Below are 12,243 nucleotides of genomic sequence, written 5' to 3'. Positions count from 1 at the left end.
CTCAGAAGTGGGTAAACAGAAGAAAGGATGAAGATACTGGGAAATGAGTGGGATCACAGGCAGTTCTGTATTAGAAACAACTCATGCAACCGTGTCTCAGTACTCGCTCGTTGGCAGGATAACTGTCAACTAATCCTGGATGTCCCCTCTGCATTTTATTCTGTCCTACCTTTTAGCAGAGGTCTAATGCCATTTCCATATTTTCATTCCAAAGGCTCACAAATGTAGGAAACTTGTACCCTCTTTCTCACCTCCCCATTTTTGTGGGATTTTTACCAGTTAAGTATGAATGCACTAAAAGAAGGGACATTGTGCACTGGTTGGAGCACAGAGATCGACTATATCCTCGTAGCATTGCTCTCACCGTGAGCAGTAGATCTGCTCGAAGGTGAGGACATCACTTTCATAATAACTAGGAAGAACATGATGAGCTCAACAGGAAAGCTGCACTTCCCCCCTCTCTGTACAGAAAAAAAAGCTTCCTGCGTCTGTTTTGTCCTTCTAATATAGCAGAAATAACTTTGCTTATCATAATTCAGTTGGTGTAAAACTCTTTGCATATAGGAATAAACTGTCAGTTAACTTCCCTGTTCAGGGACCAAAGAAGTATCAAATGACCAGATGCAAGATCTCTCACCTTTTTCTCCAGCTCTCAGAAGTAATGTCAAAGATAGAAAGGAGAGTGAGGTGGATTAAGAACTGGCTGGATGGCCGAGCTCAGAGGGTTGTGGTCAGTGGCACAGGGTCTACTTGGAGGCCTGTAGCTAGCGATGTCCCCCAGGGGTCAGTACTGGGTCCAGTCTTGTTCCATATATTCATCAATGACCTGGAGGAAGGGACAGAGTGCACCCTCAGCAAGTTTGCTGATGATACTAAACTGGGGGGAGTGGCTAACGCACCAGAAGGCTGTGCTGCCGTTCAGAGGGACCTGGACAGGCTGGAGAGCTGGGCAGAGAGGAACCTCCTGAAGTTCCACAAAGGCAAGTGCACCTAGGGAGGAATAACCCCATGCCAGCAGGACAGGCTGGGGGTTGACCTGCTGGAAAGTAGCTCTGCTGAGAAGGACCTGGGAGTCCTGGTGGACAACAAGTTAAGCATGAGGCAGCAGTGTGCCCTTGTGGCTAGGAAGGCCAATGGTATTCTGGGGTGCATGAGGCAGAGTGTTGCCAGCAGGTCGAGGGAAGTGCTCCTCCCCCTCTCCTCAGCCCTGGTGAGGCCACATCTGGAGTACTGTGTGCAATTGTGGGCTAGAAAGATGCTGAGGGGACTCTGGAGCATCTCTCCTCTGAAGAAAGGCTGAGAGAGCTGGGCCTGTTCAGCCTGGAGAAGAGAAGACTGAGAGGCAATCTCCTTAATGTGTACAAGTATCTGAAGGGAGGGTGTCGAGAGGATGGGGCCAGACTCTTCTCCGTGGTGCCCAGTGACAGGACAAGAGGCAACGAGCACAAACTGAAACAGAGAGGAAGTTCCGTCTGGACATGAGGAAAAACTTCTTTCCTTTGAGGGTGACCGAGCACTGGGACAGGTTGCCCAGGAAGGTAGTGGAGTCTCCTTCCCTGGAGATATTCAAAACCCACCAGGACGCGATCCTGGGAAGTATGCTCTAGGTGACCCTGCTTGAGCAGGGAGGTTGGACTAGATGATCTCCAGAGGTCCCTTCCAACCTCAACCATTCTGTGATTCCGTGAGAGGACGGGACTGATCAAGTTTTACATTTTGGTCTGTGCTGACTTTTGTCTCCCAGTTCTGTTTAATTTACTACTGGATCTTCCGGTTTCTGTTTCACAGAAGTCTTTTACCACAAGACCAATCTTCTCTTCATGCAAGTGATTATTATTTGCATGCCCCTGAACATTTTTTAAATATACATATAGAGACTGATGAACAATGCATAGATGAACTAGCTGAGTATACAGCTGAACTAGAGCTCTGAATAGCAGTTTCCTGGGAAGGCCTTAATGTGGTTTTGGAAGTCCAGATCTCCATAGTATATTGTTCCTAATATATTGAAAATGTTACATACAAATCCCTGTATCAGATGCTTTTTCAGAGCATTATGTTTATTCCAATCCCATATGCTCATGGCTTTGGACTCTCATTCTGCATCTGATGGCGCTACTCTTGATTGAAGTCATGCAGAAAGTATCATCATTCATTGGAGTAGGACCCCAGAAAGCCTTCTTTATGGCTTCAGGTTGAGAACAAGATGGAAATAGTGTTGTTATAGAGTATAGCTTGCACTGGATGTCTGTATTTTGAGCACATTGTTATTCCTGTTACAGAGAAACACTGCTATGAAAATCCATTGTAATGGGTCTCGGCACAAAGAGGAATAGAAGAAGAAATCTGTACTTATTTGAACAGTTCTTTAGAAATGTATTTTTCTGTTTCCTGCTGCAGTCAGGCTTTGCCATGTAGTAGCCATATTGTTTTTCATCCTCACAACAGTTTATTGCTGTACCAGGCCTTTCTCAGTTCGTGAATACTAATTTAGCTAGTCTAGCAACAACCGAGTTAAAATGGCCTAGGTTTTTTGCATACTTAAATATACAGTCTAACATCAATTGATTGGTAACTGTCCTAGGAGTGTAAATCAATGAATCTGTAATAACTGATTATAGCTATAGAAATTTGAGCATATCAATGCTGTTAAACTTAGTCCAGGCAAATCATTAGTAAGACTTCATACCGCTAACAAACTCAATCCTATACTGTGTATTCAGTTAGTACTTAGTTCTCTATTGTATTAACTTCGTGTTAAACCAAGCCGTGGTGGGCCATTCCCCATAACGGCCCTTTATGAATTTTCATCGTAAATTATGGATGCCAATAAAAGTTAATATTTTCTCTGCCTCACCAAATTAGATTCTAGTTAACAAAATTTTATCTTACATTGGAATTTCTTAAGTCAGAGACAGTCAGTCTACTAGCATAGATATAAATGGGAATTAGGGTGTCTATATCAACTGTCCACACTTAGTTTCTAGATCCTCTTTTAAAATTACTGAACTTATGAGCTATAAAGTTCATCTCCTTCTCTGTGTACAATGAGGTAGCTGGAGTAATTAAAATCAGAGGAAAAAACAAAGGGAAGTATTATGGTACTAGCACAGACCTTACAAGTTTCACGTGTTCAGACAGAGGATTTGGATATGGTCTTGGGTCATGGAGATCTAATTTTTAAAAGGCATTCCTGTTATGCAAAACTTTAGGGAATTTTATTGACTGTTTATTTTCATTCTTGCTTGCTCTAGAATTTAGTTAAAATTTCAGAATTTAGTTCATATTTCAGTTTACTCTTTTAAACTTTCCAGATTTTAAAAAAGAATGTATTTAAGATATTTCTTTCAGAACTGGTCCACTGGCAGCTCTCAGCTTATTTGGGCTTAAAATGCATTAATAAAAGAAAATTTTTATTTCATAGATCCACTTTACTTAGCGACAGGAAAATATTAGAGTAGGTACAAAAGCTGACAGCATGTTGCTGTTTTTCTTTTTTTTTTTGCTTTTTTGGCATTACCCATATATGTGTAACAGCACTTAACCTTTATTTAAAGATCATGACAGTTTATTCTGAACATCAAGTTGAAGGCAAGTTTGGGAATATTTTACTGATCAGGGAATAATTTCAGACATTTTGGGCTGTTTGCAAAGATATTTGTAAATAATAAATGAAAGAAAGAAAAATCTCAATTTTAGTATTTAGGTTTCTTAAAGTTCCATTTTATTTTGGGAAAGTTTCCCCATTTACACTTGATTTGTGAGTAAGGTGCTATTAGTCAATTTATTGCAATGCTAATTTCTGCACTGCACATCTCCACTGCACTGCACCATGAGAGGGTGGAAAGCAACCTCTCAGTCAGTGGTTTGCTTCTCTCTTCAGCTCGCTTGGAATTTACTCCACTTCTGCCTAGTACGAGTACTGAAAATTAATTTGACATTTCTTTGGTTTATTTGGACAATTTTTCTGATGCATCACTTGCTGCAGATTAATTATTCCCATGACTAGAGTTTCTGAGTGTCCACATTCGAAAGTCGTTAGTAGGCAGCATAAGTTAAAGATGCCTCTCACAAAGAATGAGATAATTAGACAAAAATTAGCTTGCAGTACCTGATGTGTTGACATAAGCTGTCACTGAGTTAGATCTGCATATGAAGTGGACGCTAGCAAGGCAAGATTCAGAGTCACTGAGTGAAAACCTGTACTTGAAACTGCACTCCTGTTTTCTCACATAGTTTTGTATTCAGCAGTCGAGTAGCGCTGAGCACATCCTTTTCCATGTGCATGAAAGAGCAGAGAGCTGTTACAAAGAAAAGAGCAATTGCATGCAGAAAGAACAGATTGGATTCATGACTGATTTTTGTGACTGATGGATGCTGAGTCTGCCTTCTAAACGTGCAACTTGCCTTGTTTTTGTGCAGTAAGTGTAATGACAAGTGTATTTTTGACCTGACTTTACTAAAACAAAAATATTGTGGGGGATGTAGAATATTTTTACTTGTATTTACTTTTATTTCAAAGCCACTTGGAAAAAGCTGATTTTCTCCATATGAAATAGTATGTGCAGTTAGCATTGCTTTTCTACTTACTTTTCAAAAGTTACGTAGTTACGTCAGAACTTTCTTTAAAATTTTCAGACTCTGTGATTTTGTTCTTTTGTTGTGATATTTTCTTGGAAGAATATATTATCATATCTTTTTAACTGTGTTTGGAGTTTTCTTTTGGTGTATGTTTAGAACTTCAAAGGTTAATAAAGGAAGTACTTTTTTCTGTTTAATTTACTATCTGTGTACCATGATTGTTGACACTGTGCTTTAGAAGAAGTATCTAATAGCCAATTGATGCTGAGCAGAGCAACAGGGGAAATCAAGGATTCTGTTGTCTTGCACTGAATTGGCAGTTTCTAGACTTTTAAAGAAGATGACCTCCTGACTTGGAAGGAACTGCTATGAAAACATAAGGCACTAATTGCTTGTTTCATGCAAGCTTCAGGTGAAAGACATTTGGGAGATTATCAGAGTAAACAGATTGTGTTTTTAAGTCAAAGAATATGGGTCTTTTAATTGCTTAGACATAAATACTGTAACTAGGCTTCTTTGCTGCATGTGGGGAGAAAAAACAATTCCCAAATAGTAAAAAGGCAAATAGGAGTTGAAAATTGCTTCCAAAAAAGTTCAGAACCATTTCAGTGCAACCACTTTCCTGTGGGTCTGTAGTCTGTTCTTTAATTCTGTGCTTTTTAAACAGGGTGAAAGGAGAGTGAATCCTTTTGCCAGTTCAGTTGCAGGAACTTGCTCAGCTCAGGGTCAGCCTGTATCAGTTCTGGTCAAGGGAGGAGGCAGGAGCACACAGCCAAAAATGGAGGCAGGGATCAGACAGCCAAAATTGTCCTTTTTTAGAGGCAGCTGGCAGATAGACCAGCTCAGCCCTATCGTAAAGCTGCATCTGAAGAATAAGTGCTCCTCTGCAGAATAATGATTTGCATGCCCAGTGCTCAGAAGCAAATCAACATTGTGGTATTTTCTCCTAGATGATACAGATACTGCAAGATTGACAGTGATAAGTTTACTGATCCTTATATGCACAAAATAATTAATGTCAGAATTTTAAATCTAGGATTTTTGATCCAGCTCTGTTTGCAGCAGACCGTTTCCTGCAAAACACTGGCCACCTTCCTTCCCTACTGAAAAGATTATTAAGACAGGGATATTCAAGTTCTTTCAGGGCTTAGGTGATCATTCATAGTAGTCAGGAAAGAACCATGTTTGTTTGGGTTCTTAAGAAGATCATTTTTAGAAGTACTTTGTCTTTTAAGCTGTGATGTTTGCATATGGTCTATGTCTATTCCATTTGACATAATAAATGTTTCTTAAAATTTTTTAATGGTTCATTCTTCTGCTGTTTCCTTTTGGTAGCCATTCTGTGCCACGGGACTGCTCAGTAGAGTATATTTGGCTGAGTTTTAGCATGGAATGCAAAAATGACATTTTGTATCAAAATATCAGTATCCTCTATGTCCATATAGATAGATAGGTTCTCTCCAAGTCAGTAACATCAGTAATTCAGTAGGAATAATGTGCCTAATGGTTGCTGAGAATGGAACTAACTGTCATGTTAGTGGCATTATATATCATTATGATTTGGTGACACAATTAAGTCTGATATGCACTACAGCATCCTTTAGTTTTCGTGTTTCCCTGAACATTCAGTTTTGTGACAGGCAGTTGAGAAAAGTATCCCTGTGTAAAATTACCCAATTATATTTGTGTAGCAACTCTGAAAAGGCATGAATTTATTAACTGGTAAAACTAGCTAACTGCCACTGGAGGAGTATTTTAGTGTGAGTGTATGAACAGGGCTTTTGATGGATATGTTATTTTTCACATAAATTGTAAATATTGTATTTAGTATACATGTATAAATGCAATAAAATACAAATCTGCCATTGCATATTCATCATATTATGTTTTAACAGATTCTATTAATGTTTTCCACAACAGCAATAGCACTCAGGAAGGAAAATAATTTTTAGGTGAGCATTTTGTTTTGTAAGCATTGACAGTTCAAAAAGCTTACATAGGATATAATATTTTTTGAAGAATGATAGCTTCAAGTATAAAATGCAAAATTGTCTCTGCTGATCTTTACAGCTCATCTCTAATACATATTCATGGGAGTTTCCAGTGTGAACAAATAGGGAGTATACAACTGAAGGCTCAGTTTCAGACAAGCTTAGTGCTTAAAAAATTAAATGTTATTATTGAGAGCCTATTATTCTGAAATTGCCTGAAGATTTTTACAATCCAGAAAGCTGTGGGCTGTTTCAAATTAATCAAAACTTTCTTTATTCATATTTTGTGGTTGTAGCTTTTGGCTCCAAGTTCAGCTTACCTATTCATACAAGATTTGGAAGACATTTCTGTAGAATGTGTTATAGCTACAGAGACTCAAACAGAGTCAGCTCATAGTATAAAAGGGCCTCTTTGCCATTTCTGAATTGGGTGGGCAAGAAAATAAATAAAAATAAAATAGTGCCTTAAGGCTGGAAAACATTTTAACTTTTCAAAAAAACTTTAAATAAATGTATCTCCAGGGCAAATAGACTGCCATGGAATCTATTACTCAAAGGCAATTTCATTTTATTATGGTTTTTAACCTTGTCTTTGCTAGTGCTGAACCTGTGGTACGTGATGAAAATGTCTGTCAGGAGTATAAAAATATTTTATATAGTAGTTACCGTAGCAACAATATCCAAAATACTGCATAGAATGAAAAAAAAAAAATCTGTAAGGATATTAGAACTGAGTGGTGAAGAATAAGCAAGGAGTTAACACTAGATGAGATGATCAATTGCCTAAAGAAAAAATTATGTTTTCAGAAGACACTTGAAGCACTAGCACATAGCTGAGATAAGATGGAACAGGAAGGCTCTTTCTGATAACAGAAAAAGCTTTCCTGAATTTTGATATTCTGTGCTAAGACCTGAACACCACTGTGTTCAGTGCTAGATACATGCAAGAATCAGAAAGGAAAAAAAAAAAAGAGGAAAATGAAAGACATTTATTATCTTAAACTTCTCACTGTGATATCCAGAGCTGTCTTGGAATTTACTCAGCGTCGTCGTTCTCACACTATCATTTGTTCTATGCATCATGCAGGGAATCATCCGTTTATGCTTCTAGGAACCCTTAGGCACCAAAAACATACTTGTATCTGCCCCTTCGTCTTTACTCAGTTCGTTATCTGTTTAGTACTAATCATTAATAATATAGTAAATAATAATAACTTTTGTTTTGAGTTTTCTCAACTCTCTAATCCCCAAATTTGGCTATCTCTGCTTATGGCCATAAGCAGAGAGGAGCAGCAGCACAGTGAGGAGCTCCACTGTGGGCACCCCACTTCCAAACTGGGTTCGCTGGGGAACGTGTGCATAGGCACTTGACTTCCCACAGTCAGGCTGGGTCCAGCTGGGCTGGGCCTGAGCTGAATTCGCTGCAGGCGGAGTCGGGGCAGTATCATGCTCAGGAAGAGCCAAGGAGAGAGTGGTGAGAGCAGCAATGCAAACAGGGACCAAAGAAGAGACAGAGGCAGCTGCAGCAGCAGCTGCTCCTGCCAAGAGGATGAAGAGAGAGGAAAGAAGCAGAGGGAGCAGTAGGTTCAGGATGGGATGAAGGGATGAAAAAGGCCACAGTGAAAGCCATAGACTAGAGATCTTGGGAAGTTAGGACAATAAAACCATTCCTGGCATTTCCTGGGTGTCCTCAGGTGTCCATCCTCAAGCTGCCTGCTGCTACTGCTGCCACCCAGCCTGCTGCACAGCCTGTGACCCATTTCTGTAGTAAATGTCCCACAGATTGGGAAGCCCTGGTCTGTTCCCCTGTAAGGTCCTATGGGCAGTGACTGCTCACAGCTTATGGTGTGTAGCACATTTTGATTGCACTTTTAGTTGGATGTATGTTATCATTATTCTGTATAGAAATAGATAATAATAGCCATAATATTAATAAAATGTTGACTACAGTGAGAGAGACTTCCAAGATAAGAAGCATTTCCAGTCAAAATGAAAGCAACATGAGGATAGCAACACGTATGATTTTAGGGGCAATTCTGATCTTGCATTTGGAAAACATATTCTGATTCAGATGTCATGAAATGAATTTCCTTTTGGCTGGTAAATTCATCAAGAATGCAACAATAATCAAGTTCAAGAAGCAGAAGCTATGCTGTATGTTTATTGAAGGGCAAATTCAGTTACTGAATATTGAAATTATGAGACAAACTATGCAAACAAGACCTCTTGAAGAGTAGTCTAGTGTACTGGGCAATTTATTTTTATTAAAATGAGCTCTATTATCAGATTGCTCTTAAACTGTGTGAGTGGCTCAGTTGTGGACACTGGAGCACTAAAGAAGTACTTCAGTTTACATCTAGCAATCCATTGCTTTCTGAGCAAGTTAACCTTATTGAGTGATCCTTTCCTCAAGATGGTCTACGTTTCAGATTTCAGTTGCATGCTTGTTATATCTTTGTAACTGGTGAGTTGTATCTAAAGCTCTCAAAAAGTGATTATGAGAATAGCTGTACTTAAAAAAAAATCGAACATTGTCATCACCTGAGTGCTTTTTGATTGCAAGCAAAGGAGGATTTTCACAATGTACTTCAGGGCAATACTCCAAAGTAAGTTTGAGTCACAATTTTTGCTTGCTTAACCTATCTCTGAAAGAAGTAGTAAACTCTCATGATCAAGAAAAGAAGGAGTATGAAATATTTCAAGACTTACTGTAAATATCAAATACAATTATAGGAGAATGCAAGTAAATATGGTAACAAAATTAGTAATGCGTTAATTTTACTATAAAAAAGTTGCACAACATGGGGACAGCATCAGGAGAAGCTAATTAATTGTCATGAAGCCTTCCCAGTTCCATATTGGTGGCCTTATATGCGGAGGTGTAGAAGGAAGCTTTTCACTTACCTTGAAATAAACTTCTTAAAAATAGTAGTAATTAAGTAATTGTATTCACAACATTACTTAAGTAGGAAGGAATATTTAATGGCCAAGTCAATAAAGAACTCAAACATCTATAGGGTAGGTGTTACAATACCTAACTTTATTTTAAAGCTGGCACAAGAGTGGAATTTGTGGCTCATAGTTGAAAAGGTGACTTAGGCATTTCATGGTGAAATCAAAAACAGCTATCACAGTGAACAGGAAACTGTATACACTTCAGCACTGCCTAAAATACAGGTGGAACTCTTGTCATGATAACCAAAATCTCTACTTATGGAGTTTTTACCTGCAGAATTGGTTTTACGAATGTGTGCATAATGTAACTGGTCAGACTGTAATAACACCCTTGCCATTATTTCAAAATGAATCCATTATTCACAGTGAACCTGGTTATCAGGAAGACATTAAAGTATGTTCGCTTTATCAAAGAGTATGGGTTAATTGATTATGCATTCCCTTCTACTTTTAGATAACAGGCACATGTGGGTAGCATTACTCTTTTTATCTAAATATTCTGTGAATTTTTTTATGTAATACTCTGATGTAAGAGAGCACAGAACATAGCTAGGGCAAGATTTCAGTATGGTTTGTTCTCCCAATCAGAGAGCGTGAAAATCATGCAGCCAACCTTGCAGGAAAAACTGTTACCTAGCAGGCTACTAGTTAACTGGCAGCTTAGGCAGAGATTGAGAGAAAATTAGACTATTAGAGGGAGTCTGTGATTCTGTTTTTCATTTTACCTATTAATAGATATTTAAACAGTTCTCATAGCAAGAGCTGAGTTGCATTGCCTCTCAGGATGGACATATCTTTTCACTGACTCAGAAGTGGCGCTCCTGGGGAAGGGCACAATCAAAACCTGAAGCATTTGTATGGAATACTTCTAGAGATAGGCAACAGGCAACTGGGACCTTTTCCGGATTGCAGTTTCAGACTTAGGTTCACAGGGCAGGTTTATTCTCATCTAACTTTGCCTGTCTTAAAGATAAACATGTAGTGAGGAATCTCACCGCTCATTTGTGCGTAAGACACCAAAGGCATCTTCTGCAGCCACCGAAGGCATCTTCTGCAGCATTTTAGGTTCTGCTCTGGAAACCAAGCATTGAGCTGTTAGGCTCTGGGACCTAAAACTTTTGGCTCACAAAGTCCTCATTATTGAAACGGACCCTAAGAAGCTTCTCTGTGGTAAAACAGGACTTCTGCAACAGAGTCACCAATTTAAAACAAAAAAAGATGTATGGGGTATTTCTTTTCTAAACTGCCTTTGTTTCTCAGGATATTGGTTTGTCCATAGCCCATGAAAACTTAAGAACCTTTTTCCTTTAAGTAAACGGAATACTAGTTTTGAAAGGTTATCTGCTTTATTTTTCAGTGCGCAGCAGTAGACAGAAGAATGATTATCCACCCATAAACTAGAACTAGGTAGAGAAGGACAGAGTTTCTGATTGAAGAGGAGAACTGTGGGGGAGTTTCATATGTCTGTTACTAGGCTACAAGATTTTATTGTGCGTCTTCATTACCAATAATCCATCATAAGGCTCTAATTAATAGTTGTTGTATCACTGGCATAACTTGGAGAAGTCTTTTTATATGTTAGAGATAACAATGAAAAATATTGATGGTTGTGCTCAGTAAATCAGGGAGTCAGTAGAAAAAAAATTGTTGATTTTTCTATTTGGTAGGTAGTCAGGGGATACTGCAGTCATCCTGCAGCCAGCCTCCTTACCATCTGGCATTAAGAGAGTATCAGCATAATTAATTTCAAAATCAGTCAGCAGATTATACTGAATGATATTTTCTTCAGAGAAAAACATTAAATAATAGAAAAGTTTGCACCACTGTAAGTCTTTCCATTCTGTTATCTCAGCAGCTTTACAGATTTCTTTGTTTTGTACCTCACATCCCTTGGCAGTGATTGTATTTTGCCTGTTGCATTAACAGATGCTGGTAAGTGTAATGGTTTGCTGAAAGCTGAACAGCAAATCTCATGCTGAGCTGGTGGGAGTGCCCAGATCTTGTGGTCGCAGAAGAAAGATATATGATTTATGGAAGAAAGAGAAGAAGAAAAAGGAGCTGACACATTTCAGACATGAGAAGCAGTAGTAGAATTCAGTGCAGAATTGGGGGGTGACATTTTTTTCAGACTCTCATGTATCTGCCTTCATGTATTGTTTATTTTCCCTGCAGTTCAGAAAATTCGTGTTTTGTATTCTGTTGGCTATATCTAGAATACTGAGCTATGTACTTCCATATGCCTCAGGAACTGAGCCTGATTGGCAAGAAAACGTAAAGATGAGTCAGTCTTCACCCGTGGGAACTCCTGAGCTGTGCTGTGCTCTTGGGCCCCCCGAGTTCTTGGAGAGGACGTCCTGAGACAGAGCAGACACTGAAAATTTGCTTCCATTGCTGATTCTGTGGCTGTTTTACATGTCTGAGGAGATTTAAGTTAGCACCTTTGGAGCAAAAATACATTATTTCTTTTGAATAATAACATACATTTTTCCACAATTATCTTCATTAAAAATGCAGCTTACAAGATTTGATTACTTATTCTGTAATCACCTTTCTTTCAGTGTGCTCTGTAATGTGATATGTTTGAACATTTTTGTATCGCCTAGCAGTACTGTAACAAGAAGGCATTCTGTAGCTAAATACAGCTGCTTCATCTTAGAGGAAATATTAGGTGCTTTTTGCAATTTGGAAAGAATTTGTAGTTGTCAGACTGAACACC

General features: G+C 38.7%; 1 protein-coding gene across 7 annotated transcripts in view; it reads left to right on the top strand.

The window, feature by feature from the left end:
- Window positions 1-12,243, top strand: part of FRY (FRY microtubule binding protein) — a 261,215-nt gene that overhangs the window by 119,978 nt on the left and 128,994 nt on the right. The gene's annotated exons all lie outside the window — the stretch shown is intronic.

Source organism: Struthio camelus, chromosome 1 (assembly GCF_040807025.1).
Source record: "Struthio camelus isolate bStrCam1 chromosome 1, bStrCam1.hap1, whole genome shotgun sequence".
In the NCBI taxonomy this organism is placed as follows: domain Eukaryota; kingdom Metazoa; phylum Chordata; class Aves; order Struthioniformes; family Struthionidae; genus Struthio; species Struthio camelus.
Note: the sequence above shows the minus strand (reverse complement) of the source record. Positions and strands in the feature narration are given on the sequence as shown.